This window comes from Balaenoptera borealis (assembly GCF_965194805.1).
Source record: "Balaenoptera borealis genome assembly, chromosome: X".
NCBI lineage: Eukaryota > Metazoa > Chordata > Mammalia > Artiodactyla > Balaenopteridae > Balaenoptera > Balaenoptera borealis.
The window spans coordinates 83,105,381-83,120,429 of record NC_138881.1 but is presented as its reverse complement, the minus strand read 5'-3'; the positions used below and the strand labels follow the sequence as shown (position 1 = coordinate 83,120,429).

General features: G+C 35.2%; 1 protein-coding gene across 7 annotated transcripts in view; it reads right to left on the bottom strand.

Moving 5' to 3' along the window:
* DIAPH2 (diaphanous related formin 2) overlaps positions 1-15,049 on the bottom strand; it is an 860,940-nt gene that overhangs the window by 379,697 nt on the left and 466,194 nt on the right. The window lies entirely within an intron of this gene.

The window sequence follows — 15,049 nt, the reverse complement described above, 5'->3', positions numbered from 1 at the left end:
GCTGGAAGTTGCGGAGGCACTTTAATGCCCTCTCAAAATGGGTGTCCTCCTAATTCACTCAAAAGTACCCTATCAGTTACCTGGATCCCTGGCCCCAGGGTTTGGTATTTTAGCCACTTCTCTTGACTATCCACTCTCACTCTCTTGGTGATTGAATCCACTCACACGGATTTAACTACTATCTATGTCCTCGTCACTTTCAAATGTCTATCTATCTCTAGCCCCAATATCTCCGTGAACTCCAGACTCCCATATCCAACTGCCTACCTGATGTCTCCATTTTGATATCTAATAGGTATCGAAACCTTACTATGACCAAAACTGAACTCCAGATATTCCCAACTCCCAAACCCAGTCCTTCCACAGTCTTCTCCACTTCGACTGATGGCAAATCCATCTTATTTCAGTTGCTCTATTCACAGCCTTTGGAGTCATTGTTGAAGAATCATACTGTCATACTCCTCTTCCTATTTATAAGCAAATTCAGGTGGCTTAATCTTTAGAAAAATAGTAAGTCTACATTTCTCATAAGCTCCACCACTGTTACCCTAATTGACGCTAACATCTTTCCTCACTTGATCAACTTCAGTGGTCTCCTGATCTCCCACTACTCTTGCCATATTGCAATCCATTTCTCCACTTGGCAGTCTGAATGATTCTTTTAAATATAAGTCAGATCTCATTACTCCCATACTCTCAACCTGCTAATAGTTTCCCATCAGACTCTGAATAAAAGCCAAAGTCCATTCCAGGGCCTACAAAGTCATACATGCTCTTGCCCGTGGCTACACCTCCAACCTCTTTTCCTATCACTCTCCCTTACCACTCACTGGTTCCCTTACTCTCCTTCAACTACAATATGCACTTAGAAGACTCAGCGAATTTTGCATTTGCTGTTTCCATTGCTTGAAGTATCCTTGACTGAGATATGAACATGTCATGTTACTTCAGTTTAATCAAGTTTCTGGACAAAGGTCACCTCCACAAAGAGGCCTCCCTGACCACTATATGTAGTACTACAGTACCCTCTGTCATTCTCTATTCTCTTATCTTGCTTTATTTTTCTTCATAATACTCATGACTGAAGGGAATTATATTGTTGTCTGTTTTTCCCATGAAAATGAGAACTTTGTTTTATTCATAACTATAGCCCAAGGGTCCAGAATGGTGCTAGGCATATGATCGGTGCTCAATAATTACTTGTTCAGGAAATGAGTGAATCAATGAATGAACTGTATGATGAGTTATTTCTTAAAATTATTTCATGATTATAAATATAAATACACAGTCGATCCTCATTATTCATGGATTCCATATTTGTGAATTTGCCTACTTGCTGAAATCTATCTGTAACCCCAATCAATACTTGCAGTGATTTTGTGGTCATTCAGAGACATACACACGTGCAGAGTGGTGAAAAAATTTGAGTTGTCTTGGGTGCATGTTTCCAACTGAGGTTGAACAAGGGGACACTGTGCCTTCTTGTTTCAGCTCTCACACTGTAAACAAGTGTCCTTTTGCAACCTATTTAGTACCACATTTTTCTCATTTTTGTGTTTTGGGTGGTTTTGCTTTTTAAAATGACCCCCAAGCACAGTGCTGAAGTGCTGTTTGGTGTTCCTAAGTGCAGGAAGGCTGTAATGTGCCTTACAGAGAATATACTTATGTTAAATAGGTTTCACTCGGGTGTGAGTTATAGTGCTGTTGGCTGTGAGTTCAATGTTAATGAATCAATCATATATATTAAATATAGTATCTTTAAACAGAAACACACATAAACAAGGTTATGTATTGATTGCTTGATGAAAATTGTGTGACCAGAGGCTCGCAGGAACCTAACTCTGTATTTCCCGTAGAAGCAATGATTCAATATTCCCTAATTCAATGTTTACGATGACTTTATAGAACATAACTACTACAAGTAACAAGAATCAATTGTATATACCACACAGAAGACACAGAAAACACAAAAATACTACTGACAACAAATATTACTGTTACGTATATTATGATTAATAAAATTTGGATCTTATTGTCTATTATTTTATTTGAACTTACTATATTATTTGTATTCACCATGTCATTAAAGTTCATTGAAGGCTTCATTTTATTCAAAATATATTACATTATATGTATGTTCTATGATTCATTTTATTATTTCTCTTAATTCTTAGCTCTTCTGGATATTTCCAATTATTCACTGTTACAAATAATGTTACAAATGAAATTTTTGTGAATAAATCTTGGTACCCATTTCTGATCATCTTCTTAGGACAAATTAAATGTTTGCAGTTAGCTTGAGGCTCTTGATACATTTTCCTTTCCGAAAACTTGAGGTCATCTTGAACTTGGACCATTAATGCATATGTATCTCCCCATACCACCTGTGTCAGTACTGAGTATGTGACAGTTTGTTTTTAAACTTTGTCACTTCAATAGCTGAAAAATTGTATATTATTGTTTTATGTGTATTTCTTCCATTACTGATGAGGTTGAATATTTTTGGTATGTTTGTCTTCTGAGAACATTCTGTCCATGTGCCATTTGTCCACATGGATGGCACATGTATTAGAATTGTTTCTAATGAATTTCTAAGTTGGGATATCAACTGAAATAATTAATAGAAGTGTAAGATATAACTCATTTTCCTTTGAAGAACTCCTATTCAGTGTGATTTCTAATAGTAAAAGATACATGAATAAATGCCCAAATTAATTTACAGCATGCCCCACACTTCCATGGAATATATAGCTGAAGAAAAAGGGATATATTTAAAACAAGGGATACAAATGTGCAACTCAGGGACTGTAAGTCCTTATACTATTAGAATTAAATAAACAAGTGTTCAGTTGGTGACCATATCCCTCAAGAAGGGTGAGCAATAGAGATATTCTTTGTTCATCACCACAGGGTGTGTTACTACTCTCTGTGAAAATGTAGAAGGAAAAATGAATTGAATGAAACCCTAAATCCTGACAATACCATTTTATATATTTATCAGTTTACTGTAGTTTTAAAGTAAAACAATAAGTGTTTGTATTTATACGATTTCATTGGGTGTTTCTAATGGTAATAATTAATTTCCCATTAAAATCCAGAATTTATCAAGGTTTATACTGCCTTCTCAGTTTATCTTAAATTTATGAGTAAAAATTTCATTTTTCATATCTTTTTCAACTATGTTTTTGATATTACTCTCAGTGTTGTTATAATGAAAAGAATAAGTGATATAGAAGTAGCCAAAATCTTAGCTCTTATTAATTGTGTGACCTTGAGCACTTTATTTAATGTTTCTGAGACTCAGTCTCCTTTTCTCTAAAACCAGGCATACTGCAGTGCCAGGCACTTAGTAAGCCCTTTATAAATGGTAGTGGTTAATATTATCACTAGTATTAGAAAAAAATGCATAATTAAGTGAAGAAGCAAAAGCTAGCATAAACATTAGCCTTGGGTTTTGTGCTACAAATGCAAGCAGAATCCATTTCTTAAAAATGCACGTAAAAGAAATGTTTTATTATCATTTGTATTAGTTATTATAATAATATTTTAAATTCACACCTTTTTTATGTTCCCCTAAACATTTACTATTAATTATTTAGAACATTCAATTAAAACTATATGTTTTTTCTTTTCTTCCATGTTTACACATACTAAAGACAAAGATATCCTATCAGAATAGGATATTGGAAATTTTATGATCAACTCTTAAATGTGGAATAATAATTCTTCCATCAGAGCTTGGAGATGTCATTCAAAATGAGATGAGCCTATGTGATCACGTTTTTAGAGTCTAATTTCAAAAAGACTACGAGATGGAAAAAAGTAAAAGAACATGTAAAGAAAAGAAAATTAATGACATCATATGTTATTTCAGAGTGCTTCATGATTTAACAAGTGAATTTTGACCTTCATTTTTTAAATGGGACCGAACAAACGTAAAAAACCTGATCAAAATCATCTGGAATTAATATCTTTATGCTAGCTTGAATAATAAATCGTTATTTATATATAACACTTTTCTCTTAAGGCATATCCACACTGAATATCTAATTTTATTATCATAATCACCTGAGGGATAAATATGACCATCTATATTTTTCAAATTAAGAAATGTCACGATACAATGAGGAAACAGGCACTGAGAGGTTAAGTGGCAAAACTATGATCCAACAAGTAGGTAGTAACAAAGTTGAAACTAGAATATATATGTTATGATTCTCATCCTTGGCCATATTATTTCTAGCACGCGTCTCTTTCAGATATGACTGTACCAGAATTCTTTGCCACAGAGCTATTAGCTTCCAATAGGAGTCAGGGTTTTTTTCCCTCATTATTTCAATGACTCTTCTAATAGAAATGCCAGCTCCATTCTGACTGTTTAACGTGGAAATACTCTAAAGGAGTTTGGGTCATATAAAATTAGCATAAGTCAATATTATATTTGCTATTTACTATAATTTACCTCAACAACTTGTAGAATCCCAATTCCAGAAAAAGACCCAGTTAAATTCAAGAAATCACCCCAGCCACGTAGTCTCCTGTGTTCAAGCCACATTTGAAACGTGTAAAAAATGGAGAATGGGGGCAGCTTTTTAGGTAGATCTGATACTGTTCTTTCCTCTTCCAAAATCCCCAACCCTAATATCCCTAAACCAGATTCATCCGTATTGATGAATCCATCAAAAGAACTGGTAGTGGTAAAAACTGCAGTGACAGTAACCAAGTTGATTACCAGATTCTACCAATTTCCCCTGGTGGTACAAGGGAATCTCCACTAAGGACAGGATCCACCTCTTCCTATGATTCTGCCGTGGCGGCAGAGAGCTGGTTTTTTCTTCATTTCTTTCACTCTTCCCTCTTCCCTTACTCTCCCCTCTCTACCTTGACATTACTACTTAACATCAGTCCCTAAACCTCTTGCATCAAATATGTCCCTGTGTTTTACTTCAGGAGTCAATCACATTTTAACATTTGCTGTATGAAGATTCATTTTTCACCTAACAAGACTGTATCCACAAGGAGATTAAACGAGCAATATTCCCACATATCCTCTTTCCTGACATTGAAGCAAAGACACGATGATAACAATGACAGCAGTGACAGGTTCTTGGTGAAAATTTTACCTCAGGATGTGCTCGGGACATGTTAGGACTCAATAATATACAAGACAGCATAATACTGACAACAGCTATGGAAAGGAAACATTCACCTGAATGTTTACATGGTATATAATGTGCTTGGTGATTTTTTTAACTTTTTTTTTCCTTTTTAACACTAGAGTGTACCCATCCACTCTCAGACTAAAAGACACTTTGACAAAATCCTTAAGTGACATACAACTTGCTGAAAAACAGTAATTATTTACAATAACATCAGATCAACTCTGACAGCAGTTATTTATACAATGCATGTGATCATTATAACTAAGCACAGGTAAAAACACGAGGACCTTTTGAATTAAAATGTAATACCTTTCTCACTTTTCATCATTCATTACACATTTTAAAAATACAAATGACCGCCTATTAAAAAATGCTTTGTTGAAGCATATATCCCTCGTGCACACAGGTGACCAGCTGAATGAATTTTCACAAACTGAACACACCCATGTCACCAGGATCCAGATCAAGAAACAGAATGTGGGGGCTTCCCTGGTGGCGCAGTGGTTGAGATTCTGCCTGCTAATGCAGGGGACACGGGTTCGAGCCCTGGTCTGGGAAGATCCCACATGCCATGGAGCAACTGGGCCCGTGAGCCACAACTACTGAGCCTGCGCGTCTGGAGCCTGTGCCCCGCAACGGGAGGGGCCGCGATAGTGAAAGGCCCGCGCACCGCGATGAAGAGCGGTCCCCGCACCGCGATGAACAGTGGTCCCCACTTGCCGCAACTAGAGAAAGCCCTCGCACGAACCGAAGACCCAACACTGCCAAAAATAAATAAATAAATAAATAAAGTAGCTATTAAAAAAAAAAAAAAGAAACAGAATGTGACCAGCACCCCAGAGGCCTTCACATGTTCCCTTCCAGCCATTAACCCACCCCAAAACTAACCATTTATAATGATTTCTAACATCCTATTGACAGATTAGTTTTGCCTTAAACAGCTACTTTTAAAGAAAACATTTTGAAGACCTGGGCTCAATGTGTAAGAAGTTGAAATTAAGTATCTGCAGATATATTTTAGCTATTTTAAGTACCCAGAAAGTTTCACTGGGGTTAAATAAAGATGGCAGCTAAGATCAGGTGGAGGTTTCAAAATCATTCACTGAGCTGAATTTACTATGCCAATACTGTGTTAGATTCTCCCTTGAAAAAGCAAACTAATGATAACATACATTATTTCAGAAAGCATCATGCCAGGATGCAGCCATGATGCAAAAGAGTATAGGATATTGTAATGCAAAAGAGTATAGGATCAAGCACCAAACTAAGAAGCTCAAGTAAGTACTATGGTAGAAGGGGGGAAGTGAGAGACGCCTGAAAGCCAAAGCAGCTGGGGAAGGCTTCATAGAGGGCCATCAAAAGATACATACATTAGGCTCAAAAGGGCTGAGTGAAGAGGGGGGAATTTCAGTTTAGAAAAACACAGAAGCCTAGGCTCTGAGACAGGCTGGGCCATGGAGTTGGTGTGAGACAGATGAGCTATGCATACAGTTCTCTAGCAGAAAGAGATTCTGGGTTGCAAAAGCTAAGGTACCCTAACAAATGCCTGTAAGTCTATAAAAAATAGCTGACTTATATTGAAGCATTTTACTCAAGTCCAAATGGCCATGGTCTCTGCTTCCTTTCACTGTTCCCTGAAGATATGAATGTTTTCAATAGTTTCCTGTAGAAATGAAAATTAATTACAGGGTTTATATGTTATGAATTAAAAACACTGGTTGGTAATGACTAGATTACTGACCAGTAAGAAAACATGACTCTCTTTCCTAAGTCCTTTTGACATTTCAGGTTGAAAATATATTTTTTATGCATGTGTTGGACGTCTTGTGGTTTGTAGTATTTTAAAGAAATTCACTTTGTTTAAAAAAAAAAATTGGACCTAAGTGTCCATTGACAGATGAACGGATAAAGAAGATGTGGCACATATATACATGGAATATTACTCAGCCATAAAAAGAAACGAAATTGAGTTATTTGTAGTGAGGTGGATGGACGTAGAGTCTGTCATACAGAGTGAAGTAAGCCAGAAAGAGAAAAACAAATACCGTATGCTAACACATACATATGGAATCTAAAAACAAACAAACAAACAAAAAATGGTTCTGAAGAACCTAGGGGCAGGACAGGAATAAAGACACAGAGGTAGAGAATGGACTTGAGGACACGGGGAGGGGGAAGGGTAAGCTGGGACGAAGTGAGAGAGTAGCATTGACATATATACACTACCAAATGTTAAAAAAAAATTTAGTGGGAAGCAGCCACATAGCACAGGGAGATCAGCTCGGTGCTTTGCGACCACCTGGAGGGGTGGGATAGAGAGGGTGGGACGGAGACGCAAGAGGAAGAGGATATGGGGATATATGTATACATATAGCTGATTCACTTTGTTATACAGCAGAAAACAATACAACATTGTAAAGCAATTATACTCCAATAAAGATGTTTAAAAAAAAGGAATCATAATAGTATCTGATGAAAATATAGCAAATATTTGAAAAACCATACTGAAAAAGAAACCTCATTTTCATTACTGGAAATGGCTATATCACCAACCCATTACTTTAAAAACTGACAAATAAAGGGAACAAATTGAGCATTTAGCCTAACTTTCCTGTATGAGCTATATTTCAGCAAAGCCAATAGTTGCTGAGGATAGTCTTTTACAGAACATTTCTAGCCAATAAATGCAGAAAGTATAGTAAAATTAGAAAGTCACCATTCTGCAACCTCTAATAAAATAATGGATCAGGGCAATAATCATCGTAGGTGCTAAGACCACTAGGTGAAATTTGATAAGGAACTTTATAAGGAAGAAATCAGGCTGACACCATCTGAAAGTGGAACATCCAATATTATGTCTCCTCATGTGATGCAACAAAAAGTACAAAGCACTTGCTTCAAAAAAAAAAAGAAAGAAAAGAAGAATAAAACAAAGAAACCTGGCTCTAATCAAGCCTCCAGTTCTAACTTCTCATGTACAAGAAATAAGGAGGCTAGCAAAAAAGTTAAACACCAGAAGAAACCAATCAGCCACATTCAGAATCCAGCACATTCTTCACGATAATTAACCTGGTTTATTCAATAAACAATAGCATTTTTTAACAAAAAAAGGAGAGACCATTATAAATTAAAAGAGTTAAAAATATAAAAACCAAATGTGATGTGCACATTTTGTTTGCACCCTGATTCAAATAAACTAACTCTAAAAAACACTTTTGAAATAATCAAGGAAACTTGGACTGGGTATTAGATAATGTTAAGAAATTGTTCATTATGTTAGGTATGGTAATCGTATTGATTTGTGTTTAAAAAAATATATGCCCTTATATGTCAGACATATATTATGCATATAACGTGCATAATAAACTAGTAACTCTAGTTAGATGATAGGATAGTTGGGATTTTCTTTAAAGGCTGAAATATACCTGCAAAAACACTATCACCGTCACCAGTAGTAGTAGTAGTAGTAGTAGTAGTAGTAGTAGTAGTAGTAGTAGTAGTAGTAGTAGGGATGGGAAATAAGGCTAACAAAATGTTTTATAATATGGAAACTGAATAATAGGTATACTAGGGTTCATTATATTTTTCTCTGTAATTCTGTATATGTTTGAAAATTTCCATAATAAAAATAATTTAAGCCTCAAAAAAAAAAAATTGGGGTGACCTGGTGAGAGTAAGGAAGAAAGTATATCAAACTGGAAAATGTATGAATTAGACTCCCTAAAACTTAGTATTCTTCTCAATTTTTATAAGATTTTTATGGTGTCAATATGATAGAATGCAATTCATTCAGCAAAATTATTTATTTGAAATAGTGCAGGAAAGGTCCAAAAAAAGCTAAACAATTTAACTTTGTTATTAAAATGATATAGTGGTACAATGTATACTCAGTTTTATTCTGACTGCTAACATCTAAGTAAGGTCAATTCTACTGACATTCTGTTAACATTGGATTATTATCATTCTGTGCTTCTAAAAAGTTAGACCAAAACACAAAGTTGTTTTGTTTTTTTTTTAATTTTTATTGGAGTATAGTTGCGTTACAATGCTGTGTTAGTTTGTACTGTACAGCAAGGTGAATCAGCTATACGTATACATATATCCCCTCTTTTTTGGATTTCCTTCCCCTTTAGGTCACCGCAGAGCACTGCGTAGAGTTCCCTGTACTTTACGGTAGGTTCTCAAAAGTTATCTATTTTATACATAGTATCAATAGTGTATATATGTCAACCCCCATCTCCCAATTCATCCCATCCCCCCCTTCCACCTTGGTATCCATACATTTGTTCTCTATGTCTGTATCTCTATTTCTGCTTTGCAAATAAGATCATCTATACCATTTTTTTAGATTCCACATAATGTGCGTTAATATACGACATTTGTTTTTCTCTTTCTGACTTACTTCACTCTGTACGACAGTCTTTAGGTCCATCCACGTCTCTACAAATGACCCAATTTTGTTCCTTTTTATGGCTGAGTAATATCCCATTGTGTATATATGTACCACATCTTCTTTGTCCATTCCTCTGTTGATGGACATTTAGGTTGTTCCATGTCCTGGCTATCGTAAATAGTGCTGCAATGAACACTGGGGTGCATGTATCTTTTTGAATTATGGTTTTCTCTGGGTATATGCCCAGTAGTGGGATTGCTGGGTCATATGGTAGTTCTATTTTTAGTTTTTTAAGGAACCTCCATACTGTTCTCCATAGTGGCTGTACCAATTTACATTCCCACCAACAGTGCAAGAGGGTTCCCTTTTCTCCAAACCCTCTCCTGCATTTATTGTTCCAAAACACAAAGTTGAAATCTGCTAGGAAATCCTATGGTTTCATACTTTCTCACACCTTGCGTCCTATGAGTTACTGTACATTGAATGCTCTAAAAACAGTAGGATTTTGTCCCATAATTCAAAAGATTTTTCAATAAAACAGTAGACAGTATAAAAGTAATTTTTTTTGTTCAGTCATTAGAATAAAAGATGTTTCAGCAGTTAGATATTACGTTAAGACAGTTGGCTGCCATTAGTTCCTATGAGACTTTTAATCCTTACTGTTCACCATAAATCTTTATGGTTTGGTAGTCTCCATAAGTTTAGATACTCTCCATTAAGAGCTCGATTGTTTCCAATTTTAACTTTCTCCATGAAAGAAGTAAAACATGGACCAGGAAATATTGTTAAGTCATGGTGTCTTCTTTATTCTAACTTATCTTGTTTCTCCTCTTGTATTTACAGTAAACAGTAATTTTCAGGTTGCTATTCTCAACTTGTCAACTTCCCATAATGCCTTATTTTGAAATACGCCTGCTGTACTAAAAGGATATGCAATGATTCAATGTAGTAAACATTTATTGAGCATTTACTTCTCTCTGAGATGCTGGGCTAGCACTGAGTCTGTTGGGACAAATGGGGCATATTCTTTGCCACTGAGGTACTCAACCTAGGAGGTACAGAGAGAAGCATACAATGAAATAAAAAAATGCAAATGTGGCAGGTGCTGTATTACTAATAAAGCTGAAGTACTGCTGTGACTCAGAGAAAGGAAAGGGTATTTCTGTCAAAATGGGGATAGAGAGACTGGAGTACTGTATAGAGGAAGTGGCATTCATACTCCAGTAAATCTTTTATTTGGTCAGCGTTGATTTTCTATGTTTTCCGATATGTGAGCATGAATCTCTTTTGTATATTTTAGACCACAAAGGAAGGAAAAGTGGAGCTGAAATGTATGTAATAAAACAATAGACAAAGGTCTGCAAACCTTCATTGACTGTGTGATCGTGGGCAATTCCTTCGTCATTCTGGGCCTCAGTTTCTTCAACTGTAAAATGATGAATTTGGACTAAATGCCATCTTGGGTCTCTTTTAGCAGGGACGAGATGATCTCTAAAGCTTCTGCCAGCTCTGGAGTTTCAGAAAACGTTGCTTTGTTTTTTTGCATTCCTCCAACTTTTTTTTAACTCTGCTATGATTTTACTTTTTTCTTTTCCTTTATCTCATAGATTTTTCCCTACAATATTTCCTCTAATCTAAACTTTCATCACGATTAATCCTGTGAAGAAGTCAGAGTGGGTAAATAGCTAATCAGAGTTACTAATATAGCATGGAAAGATGGCAGATTATCAAAAGGTATGGTTAGTCATTAAAATTTATAATAGTTGATTTAAATCATAAGAAATTAACACTGCTTATAGAAAACTTAACCAACTTTTATTTTGTAGGATGGCAGTAATTTAACTGAAGTGAAACCCATTTTGGAGGTATGCAAAACCTTAGGATTAATAGTACCTTCAAATACATTAATATAATTTTCTCCTGTTGAATGGAATAGTTTTAATTAAACTTTACTAACCCTTTTGTTTTAATCCCTGGAGCTGAGCTATAAAACACTAGAGGTTTTACATCAAACTGTAAAAGTCCTCAAAGCCGAAAGTTAAAGTGATAGCCACAGGGTGGGGAAAAACAATGAAGGATTTACAAACTAGGTCTAGTAAACCAGCAATGCTTTATACAATACAGATCTAGATATCTACTATATATAATTATATATACATATATAATCTTTAAAATTATTCATTGGGGAAAAGGTAATGGTGGTTTATCAAATATATTTTCAATATTTTAAAGGTATTAGATTCTCTATAGTAACCACTTTTTTTCTCTTTAAAGACTCATTGGTATGTCAAACAGGAATGAGAGGACCTGCAGATTTGTAATTTAACCTGGAAGAAAATGACCAGAGAAATATTATTTTATGAATTCCACTGGTAATAAGATTCCATTGTACTGTTTGAGTCTGAACTTCATAAGGGCGGCTTGCCTCCCCCACTCCCTGCAATAATAACTAAATAGATAAATAAATAAGTGAAACCAAAGCAAAACCAAACCACTCTCCAATTCTTTAGGCAATGCTTCATAAACGTTTCCCACCCAAGAGCCCCTAATGGAAGAGAAGATTGAACGCGCTCCCCAAGGGATCTGCGGCAAGTGTGAAATTTCTTTGAAGTCATCTGTTTTATTTTAAAAATTCATGCGAATTTTGCATTCCACTCCATAATATATCTCTGTGTTAATGTAAAATGATGTGTTTTCTCCCAATATCTTTGAGTTACTGAGCTCTAGGAAAATATGCTAAGTTTATACCATAGCTTTGCATCGTCCAAGACACACACAGTTTTAGAAGGTTAGCTTAACAAGGAATGAAGGCAATTTATAAAATACATTTTTCCATGAATCCCACATATTTCTTACTTTCAGTTTTCTTTTCACTTCAAGGTAATTTTTTTTTCTTTGTCAGTTAATTTGAGGTCTATAACTTTAGTACTGAGCTGAAATACATTTATTTGCTATAGCAGACAGAAAAGATCCTTATTCTATCAAAATAGGTACTTGGGTTTTAATAATCAAAAAACACAGAAGGGGGGAGGGATACATTAGGAGTATGGGATTAATAGATACACACTATTATATATACAATAGATAGGCAACAAGGATTTACTATATAGCACAGGGAACTATATTCAATAGCTTGTAATAACCTATAATGGAAAAGAATCTGAAAAAAGATATAGGTATATATAACTGAATCACTTTGCTGTACACCTGAAACTAACACAATATTGTTAATCAACTATACTTCAAAAAATAAAATAAAAAATAAAGACAGAATTTTCAAAGGTATAAGAAAAAAAACAAAAACAAAAAAATAGAAGATATTAGTAATCATACAATTATTCTTGAAATATGAGTTATATAACTCAATTATTAACTGAATTAGTTTCATCTTATCTATATCACTCCAGTTTAAAAAGACAGGTACTTTTTTCTTTTTGTAGGCAATCATTTCACAAGGAGATAGTCCAAAATCATGGAAAATGAATTAATATATAGTGTTGATCTATTTTTATTTTTGCTGGTTGGTTGTGAATATAGATATGCTTGCTATATACACAGTACTGGAGGTGACAGAATGTGATTCAAACAGGACTGAAATCTGTATTAAGCAAAGAAGACAAGTTAGACTTAGACACCAAAGAAAAGTATTTAACTATAAATAAGAAGTTAAGTGGCTTGACCTTTCATACCACATTCTGTTTTTTCTTGCAAACTAAATTCACAAGTATTTTGTTCTAAGGCTTTAGTAGCAAAACGTTAAAAAAAATTAAGGAAATGGATTCTGAACAGTGATTTGACAAACAATAGTCAGTTGTCTTAGAGAACAGGGCAGGTGAGATTTCCAGGCATATGATGCAGCATGAAATCATACACAGAGACAGGATTATTAAAAAGGAATAAAAACGGCTCAAGAGAAAATATTTCTGGACACATGAGAACTAGAAGGAAATGAAAGGGGGATGCAAGCAGGCAGAATGTACTTAAGAACTTGTTGAGTTGCAAACTCTGAGTCTGAATTTCATAGGGAAAGAAAAAGAACTATTCAAAATAACTTGAGAATGGGGATTGCTGCAGCCCAAACAGAAAGATAGGAAGAGGATTTCTGGCAAGTCTTTCGAATACAATGGCAGGAAGACTACACGAAAGCAGAAATAAGCAAAATACAACAGAGAGGTTTTGCTCTTGAAATGGATAGGAAGAAAGAAGTTGGTGATACTGTAAAAGAAAAATATGAAAGGATTTACCAAAAGCCCAGACGCAGGAAACAAACAAATAGAACTGAGTATAATACATACTTGGCTGAGACTAGAGGAACTATAGGTACCCTTATGATTACTCTCTTCCAACAAGACAACAGCAACAACTATAATATTCATTAAATTAAAAGAATTAAAGAAATTTCATTCACTTCAATAAATTCAAGAAATATGTTGAGGATGTGATCAACAATCAACCAGACCGGCAGAGATGACCACTGAACAATATTACACAAACGACTTTCTGGGTTTTATAGACACACTTTTTTTCTCCTTCAAAGGACACTAACAGGTTTATATGGTTTGTAATAAACTCGGGAAACGTATATGCTTTTGAGTCCTTACTGAAAGTCCTCGGAGTTATAGAGAAGCAGAATTACTATAGTGCAGTTTCAAATATAAGATTTATGGCCTACTCTTCTTATCCAAGAGGAAAAATGTACTTCTCCACATACGTTATCTTACTTTCAAAAAATGTTTCCTTGACCCTTCCTCCTTTCTTTCACTTTTCAGCCTCTTCTAAAAGTAGACAGTACTTACTAACCAACAAAGCTAATCCATTCGAATTCAAGTCTTGGAGACATTTTTGTTCCTCCTCTCCTGTTCTTCACGGGTGCCAGGTTCTGCCCATTCTGGTCCTTCAGTGATGCCCTGCCACCTACCTCATCAAGATCAGACTGCTTAGCATGACACTGAAGTCTCTGAAATGGCTACCTTACTGCTTCAGCCTGACAGTCAATGACTCTTTCACCATCCTAACACATTCCACCACTGTGCCTTCTCATATTGTCTGCTCTCTGGACAGCATACCCCTTTTCCATGTCAGTAAAAATCCTATTCTCGTGCTTCACCCTGTTGGCCTCCTCTTATCTATCCATTCAAAGGTTCTTTCTCTCTCATCTAAACCACAGTCCATTATCTTTTCCTGTAGCACTTCTCAAATTCATCTTTGTTTTATAAAGTATTTGTGTATATCTCTTTTCTTCCCTTCTAGATTTTAAACACATTCAAGCAAGAACTATCTCACGATCATTTTGATATCACCAACAGCCCCAGAGTATGGTTCCTTTGCAAATAATATACACTTAAGTATTTATGAAATGAACAAATACACTATTTGATCAGAGATATGAAAGCTTCAATAACCTAGAAGCGCTAAAAAATAAAGTCGGTCAAAAGCAGGTCATTAAAACACACTATGCTGTCAAATATAAGCTAATGGAAACTATCTTCCTGCT